Genomic DNA, 7,902 nt, shown 5'->3' on the forward strand with positions numbered 1-7,902 from the left:
CTATGAGCACACTAAAAATGAAAAATAAATGTGAATAAAATGTATAAACAAAAAACAGGCAATACGGAGAGGATAAACCCAAAGCAATCTATGCCAAACACAATAAAAAACTTGTAAAAAACTAAAAACGAAGGAAAAATCCTTTAAGCAGTTAGGCTGGGGAGGAAGGACACTCACCTATAGGTGTCCTCTGACAATTTGAATGATGACGCAATTCTCATCTGAATTAACAAAGGCCAGAACGAAGTGGGAAAAACGTTTTTTTTTAATACTGGAAAGCTTCTTGAGCCACAGCTCTCCTTTTGGCTTTTTGATGGTCATTGGAGATAAGGATCTCTTGGACTTTCCTTGCTGGGCTGGCTTTGACCATGGTCCTCAGATCTCAGCCTCCTGCATGGCTAGGATGACACACAAAGCCACCTACCCTTGGCAACGGCTAGCTTTTTCAACCAACTTTGATCTGAGAAGAGAGGGGAACTCTACTGTTCCAGAGGAGGGGAGGGGAGGGGAAGGGAGGAAAGAAGACGAATCTTGGCTCTTATTCTCTTTCCCAGTTTTGCACGGGTGGAGCTCAGGTCCCTGGAGCAAGGATTCAAAGGACCCAGCTAGAGCTGTGTTCATTCAAGCCTGGCCGTCTCTGAGGTTTGAAATCACCCCTTTTCTCTCCTGCAACTGAAAAGGGTGTAGGATGCAACTCTTCAGACAGGAAAGGAGAAAACGTCCTCTAAGATGGGAGTACATAGTTGGGAAGGACATTCTTGGCCCCTCTAGTCTTTTATTTTATTTATTTATTTATTTATTTTTTGTGCCAGTCCTGGGCCTTGGACTCAGGGCCTGAGCACTGTCCCTGGCTTCTTTTTGCTCAAGGCTAGCACTCTGCCACTTGAGCCACAGCGCCACTTCTGGCCATTTTCTGTATATGTGGTGCTGGGGAATTGAACCCAGGGCTTCATGTATACAAGGCAAGCACTCTTGCCACGAGGCCATATTCCCAGCCCTAGTCTTTTATTCTTTAAGAGAATTACCATTAATAAAATATTCAAAGGCCTGCTTTAGCCACTTCTGTGCCTATTTATAAAGCTATCATAGAATTTACAAAGCAACTTCTTTTCTACATTTTCTGAGACTCTACTTTGTTAAGTAGCTAATACATTGGAGTTCTCTATGACCTCAAAGGACAGCAAGAAGAGATGACAAGAGGAAGGCCTTTATTGTGTCAGCCTTTCAGGTACTGAAGCTCTTGCCCCTTTGTAAAAAGAAATGAGATCAGTTTTTTGTTTTTTTTTAAGATATGGGAAACTTTTGATAAAAAAAAAACAAAGCAGAGTAAAAGTAACCAGGAACTATTGTGATTGAACAAATAATCCCTGTCATCTTTACAAGTCTAAAACTAGCTTGCCATTGGGTGCTACTGTTTGAAACCTATTTATCTCTGGTGCAAGGTGAAGTTGGGGTCTGTATCACAAGATCACAAGTGGCACATCTCAGCGTGAGAGACCGACTCATGGTAGTGAGTCGTCCCTGGGACCCTCACCAAGTGAAGCAGCATGCTTTCAGCACCCCAGAACACCATCCGTCTACCAGGTAGCAAGTCTAAGGCTCACTAAATCCAATGTTCCTGCTGCTAGGCCAAGTCTCTTAATCCCTACCAGAGCTTCCATGAGACGGGCAAATACTGTTCATTTTATATTGCCTGTGCATACTGTCTGAAGGTGCCTCATTTAAGTTACTCTTTTATAGTTCTGATATAAAAGATAAAGCTACAGCTTCCTCTTTCACTTGACACTGGCATGTTTTGTCATCTAATTAAAGTATCTCTGCATCCACAAAACATTTGAGTTTGGAAGCTAATTGAGGAAGCTGGTGAAGGAGAGAGACACTAATGAATGGTGGGGCAATTGGGTAATTGAAGAGATGGTGGCTGTGTTGAAATGAGGGGCTTTCAGGTCTCAGGGCTTTTCAAATGACTCAAGATCTTGGGTCTCCTGAAAATTCCCACAGCTCCTCTTCCAGCTTTTTCTGAGATTAATGGAAGATAAGACTGCCAGGGACTTTTCCTGCTGGGCTGGCTTCAGACTGCGGTCCTTCGATCTCAGCCTCTGAGTGGCTGGGCTGACAGGCCTGAGCCACCAGCATCAGACTCCAGACTTGGTTTATTTTGATATGCCAATGTTTGTAGCATGTGATGAGGATTATGTTTGTGTCTATTTAAGCTTATGAAAATATTAAGCTACCAAGTTTAATACGTTGAGAGGATAATGCATCTTTAGCTTATTTTAAGAGAGGCTGAATCTAAAAGTAAGACTCTACTTGAGGGAATTATGACAGAGAAAGGGTGACCCCAAATATCATGCCCACGATGAGTAACAAGGCATTTAGGTGCATTTAGGAAGGGATGATTTGCAAAAACTGTGACATAGGACCTTTTCATTTTTCTTTCTTTCCTTCTCCCTCCCTCCCTTCCTTGTCTTTCGTTTTTGTGCTGTTATTGGATTTGAACTCAGGGTCTGGGCACAGTCCCTGAGTTTTTTTTTGTTTATTTGGTTTTTCTCAAGGCCAGTGCTTTACCACTTGAGCCACAGCTCCTCTTCTGGCTTCTTGGTAGTTTATTAGAGAAAAGAGATTCTCAGACTTTCCTGCCTGGGCTGGCTTTGAACCACTGGCCTCAAATCTCAGCTTCCTGAGTAGCCAGGATTACAGGCCTGAGCCACTGGCACCTGGCTTTTGGCAGATCATCTTTCTTGGAAGCCAGAGCACCTTCCACCTGCTCTGTGTCCTGAGGGCCTCAAGGGCTCTGGGATTCTCATTTTCCTATCGGCCTCCTCTACTCCATGAATCCTTAAAGGCAGACATAGTGGGTCTCCGATGGCACTTTGAGCCCTATCAGCATGCCAAGATCTGCCAAATGCAAAAATGAAATCTTTCCTCCTCGATTCTTTCCTCAGCTCTTCAGAATCATTGCTCAAATCTGTGCAGTCATGTTGGTGAATGGCATGGTATGCACAGGAAGAAGAGGAGAAGATGTCCAAGAAAGACACTAGCTTCATTTTGGGGGACAAAATGCATGGGATAAGACTCTTGGACCTTCAAGTAAACAGTAATTAGAAGGTGACCGTTTGGATAATACAGTAGAAAATAACCCGTTTACAGAATGTGAGTCTTGAGTATTGGAAATGACATGTGCAACATAAATGTTAGTCAGTGTTTATGCTGACAAGTATATATCTAGATAGAAACAGAATTGCAATGTACAAAGCCATGCCTATTTTCTCTGACATGCCTGGTATAAGATTCTCACAAAATATTAATCTACTTAGTGGGAAAGTACATAATGATCTAACTCTTTCTTGCCGTGCCTCATGGGTAAGCTTATTCTTTCCCTGTTGACAAAATACAAACTACTTTGGGTCACAGGACATCAGGGGACTCACTGGTTGATTCTTCTATTTCATTCAGTGTCACTTTCTGGAACTTTCTGGAAACTTCCTTCCAAATTTAAAGAGGTGAGTTGCCTCAGAGGAGACCAAAGTGAGACACATTTTATTTCCACAAGGAACAGGAAAGAGTCTCATTTCTGTGGCAACCCCAATCTGTGGTGTTTTCACCCATCTTTATTAGCAATTATAGGTAAACACAGAGGCTGCTTCTGAATAAAGTGTAAATGTCAGGGGAACGCACAGTTAATAGAAGGGTTGTAAATATTTACAAGGCAGAGTGGTGATTCAACCCCACAAGATTAATTGAAATTAATCTCTATCAGGCACTAATTTGTTTCCTGAGTTCTAAAACCTTCCACTGAAAAGAAGAGTGCATGAGGCCACGTTGGAGTCATCTCTCTGGTGGGCTGTATAGCGTTCCTCTTGCTAGATCAAGCTTTCCACCCGCTGCCCTTCATTCTTCATGTAGCAACAATCTGTCATTCCTAGGGTCGTTGTGATCAGTGACTTTTCTTCAGGTCTGCACTTCCTATTTCTAGCTTCCATGACGAGGCAAGAGAGGAATGGAGAACTGTCCAAGTAGCTCAGAGAAGAGGAGGCATTCATCAAAGCTTGAAGAAAGATCAAGTGTAAGAGGTCTAACAATGAACCATTGGATTTTGCAGCCAGGATATGATGGACAGGTTACAGTGGGTTGAAAAGTGAATGGACACTGAGAAGGAAGAGAAAAATTCATAGACTTTTAGCTTAAAAGAGAGGTAAGGCAAAATGTTTTCCCCTTCCTGGTCCTGGGTCTTGAATGCAGGGCCTCAGAGCTACCCCTGAGCTCCCTTTGCTCAAGGCTGGCACTCTACCACTTGAGCCACAGCTCCACTTCCAGCTTTTTCTGTGATTAATTAGACATAAGAATCTTATAGACTTTCCTGCCTGGCCTAGCTTTGAACTGCAATCCTCAGATCTCAGCCTCCTGAGTAGCTAGGATTACAGGCGTGAGGCACTGGCACCCAGCAAAATGTTTTCCTTTTTAAACTATGACAATGAGTTTGTCTACTTCCTGGGGAGGAGGAGCAAGATGGAGACATTACTGAAGACAGTGGTGTTGGATCAATGATTGATCATGATTGAGAAAAGTGATCAGTGAGATGGACACACTGTCAGGATCAGTCTTACAGAGGTGGAACTTTTCTTGTTTCCAGATAGGTGTAATTACATAAGAAAATGCTAGAGGAGACAGGGGAGCAGGAAGAACTTGTCTCCTTCTAACAATCATTCTATCATTTCAAAGTAAAAAGTGAAGTTGCCTGTTGAGAGAGGGTGAGTGAATGAGGGAGAGGAATCGAGGGGTGTTGTAAGATTGAACACTTGTCCTAGGAAACACAAGAGGAAATTCACTGAAGTTGAGCAAAAAGATTGGCAAGTGACATGGAAGCAGCTGAGGAGCGAAATAGCGTGTCTTTAGTGTTCCCATTTTGCACAATTGGACAATCTTGTCCAGCACCGTGGTCACTCCAAAGACGAGAGTGGGACTAGTGGGTAGCCAGAGTCGTCATCTTGAGGGTGTGACAGAAAATCAGAATGTCTAAAGAATTGAAATAGATAATTTGAGTCACATTCAGGTGCTTGACTGTGAGAGTCAGGCTGTAAAGTTACGAAGATTAAGCCAATGAGACTCCGGTCTAGAAGAGCAGGTCAGGTAGTGTTTAAAAGGTGAGTTTAAGGTTTAAAAAGTGAGTTTAGCACTTAAGTGAGAGCTTGACCTAAAGTTCTATCTGAAGATGAAGGTGAAACCTTTGAAGGCCAGAGACACTGAGCGCCTTTGGCCTGCTCAGAACTTGGCCACACTGTGCAGCCTTGGGGCTTGGACTAGAACCAGCAGGAGACAGAGACGTCATGCCTGCTAATGGCAGAACCAGTGATGGGAGCTCTGGTTCAGAGAGAGCTGAGGGGGCAAGCTGAGGAGTATGGAGCAGTGTCTCCTACAGCCCAGGCTGACGGCCTCTTAACACTCAGAGTTCCCCTAGGGGGTGCGCTGCCCTAACAAAATACCAATGTCAGTCTCCTCCCCAAGAAACCCATCAAAGCTAGAGGCCCACAAGCTTGTGTTGGGAGCTTGAGCCAGGCACTGCTATACCTGTTGATATTGGGGTACGCAGGGTTACAGTATGGCACACAGAGATCCTTGTAGCTGCCTGAATTCACCCGTGACTACTGGTGCTGAAACTTTGGGTCCTCTTTCCCTGCACAGTACTTCTATGACTGCCATACAGAATACTTTAACTGAGGGCACACACATGACTGCGTTTGTACAAATGGCCTCTTTATTAAGAATAAATACCTGGTTTGTAATCAAACCACACACACACACACACACACACACACACACACACAAAAAGAATCATAGTGACTAGAAAATTAAACTAAGGTTTTACCAATTGGCACCTACATCTTTAAAAAGATGGAATGTCGCTGACTGTGTAGCTCTTTGTTTTACTTTTGCGGCAGGGATCTCCTGATAGAGCCCGGGTTGGTCTTGCAACCGTCCTGCCTCCGCCTTCGGAGGGCTGGGATCGTAGGTGTGGCCCCTGCATACAGCCGCCTTGTGAATTCTTGTACTTAGGACTCCACCTTAAGACCTCACACGGACCAAGTCAGGAGCACCGCCGCCTCAGCCACCACCAGGGGTCAGCACTTGGCTTTCCAAGCCGTTGGGTAGGAGAGAAGCCCCTGGCCTTGGAGCGGATCAAGGCGGAGGGTTCTAGCAGTTGTCTCCTCGCATCTGGCTCCAATCACACACGGGACACTGGATCCCAGAAAGGCAGGGGCGCTCTACCCACTGTGGGGGTGAGTGGCTCGGCGGTCCCTTGGCATGGGTGAGGAGAGGGTGGACCGTGTGACCGGCCTTGTGTGTGCCTGCGTAGGGTCCTGGCCGTCCTCGCACTTGAGTCGGACATTGTGCTAGCAGGTGTTTCAGAAAGAATCAGCACACAGCAGGGGTAGCTTTGCCATCATGATTTGCAATTCGAAGCCAAATGACGCCATAGCCTTTCTCTTCTGTCCCCACGAGGGATGGACCGTGTTCTCGTGCAGCCCAGGGAATGCTGCTTCCCGGAGCTTCCTGACAGCCTGCTCCAGCGTCCTGTCAGCAGCAGGCTGTACCAAAGCTCCCTGCAGGGAGAGAGACCGGACAGGAACGAATGAGACGGCGGGGGGGATTGGGATCAGAGGGGCAAGTCTGCCCCGGAGGGGCGGTGATAGACAAGGGGCATTACTGTGCAGAGTTTGGACAGGGCTGGAGAAGAGACATCCTTGGGATGTCCTTGGTCCCCAAGGTCATCCAGAAACTGACAACCTAGGGAGGTGTCCCGCAGACGGGACAGGAAGGCAAGTGCAAGGCGCAGTGAGAGGGCTGTGCCCCCGTGCGGCCGCCCTCAGCAGCACAGCCAGAGTCCCGGGTGTGAGAGCTTCCAGGGCCGCAGGGGCTCGGCCGGTCTGCAGACCAACAGTGACGGGCCAGGGGGGAAGAGTGCCGGCAGGAAGTCATCGCGCGCACCGTGGAACTGAGCAAACCAGACGAGGGGTGGGCTGAGAGCACCTGCAGCTGTCAAGGTGATGACGCAGATCACCACGCATCGTGCGCATTCACTGCTCTGTTACATGGCAAGATAATTCAATATATAACCTAAAATGAAGATAAGCAAGGGAAGGAATGTTGACAGAGGCGACCTTGACCAAGAGCTACTGTATTCATAAACCGCTTCAGTGAATGGCTAATTCTTTGCACAGCTACTTAAAGATAATACAAATATTTAAAAAAAAAACCCACAAAATTCAAAGGCTTTGTCTTATCAATGGCCATTCAATGTGGCATGAGATCTCACAGGACATAGGAGGAAACAGGAAGCCGCAAAGTAGCTCAAAATCTGTTTGGGCTATTTTTAAAATAATTGGCTATGTAAAAGTTTGACTTTGGCTTTGGCAGGCTTCGGAGCTAATGGGTCTCAGCTGCAGTGAAGAAATAACCTGAGGCCGATACACAGAGGCCATCTTTGGCTCATTTATACAACGGTGGTAGAAAGCCTTGGAGAGACTCATAGTAGAAAGAAGAGAAAATAGGCATAAATGGTAAGAGTTTCTGAATCCCAAGTTTCTCCTTCATCACCGACTAGGCAACTTTCAACGGTTTGCCCTCCTGCTGAGAACAACTAGAAAACCTGAAAGAAAAGGTTTGTCTGAAAAGCACGGGAGTAAAGAATTATTGATGACCGGCCTATGATTTGGGAGAAGAGAAGCTGAAAGACCAGTCAGACTTGAAGTCGTTCTACACGCAAAGGAGAAAAGGCTTGAACAGTGACCCAGTGAGAATGTATCTTTGCAACTGCATTGAGCAAAAGCAAGGACAAACTGGAAGCAAGACATCCACAATCACTCTGCTGGTCCTCTCCCTGACATTCATGTCCTTGGTAAA

The 7,902-nt window shown here is 45.8% G+C and overlaps 1 protein-coding gene across 1 annotated transcript in view; it reads left to right on the forward strand.

Annotated features, from left to right (window-relative positions):
* Positions 1 to 7,902, forward strand: part of Dnajc5b (DnaJ heat shock protein family (Hsp40) member C5 beta) — a 49,026-nt gene that overhangs the window by 13,511 nt on the left and 27,613 nt on the right. The window lies entirely within an intron of this gene.

This window comes from Perognathus longimembris, chromosome 12, assembly GCF_023159225.1.
Source record: "Perognathus longimembris pacificus isolate PPM17 chromosome 12, ASM2315922v1, whole genome shotgun sequence".
In the NCBI taxonomy this organism is placed as follows: domain Eukaryota; kingdom Metazoa; phylum Chordata; class Mammalia; order Rodentia; family Heteromyidae; genus Perognathus; species Perognathus longimembris.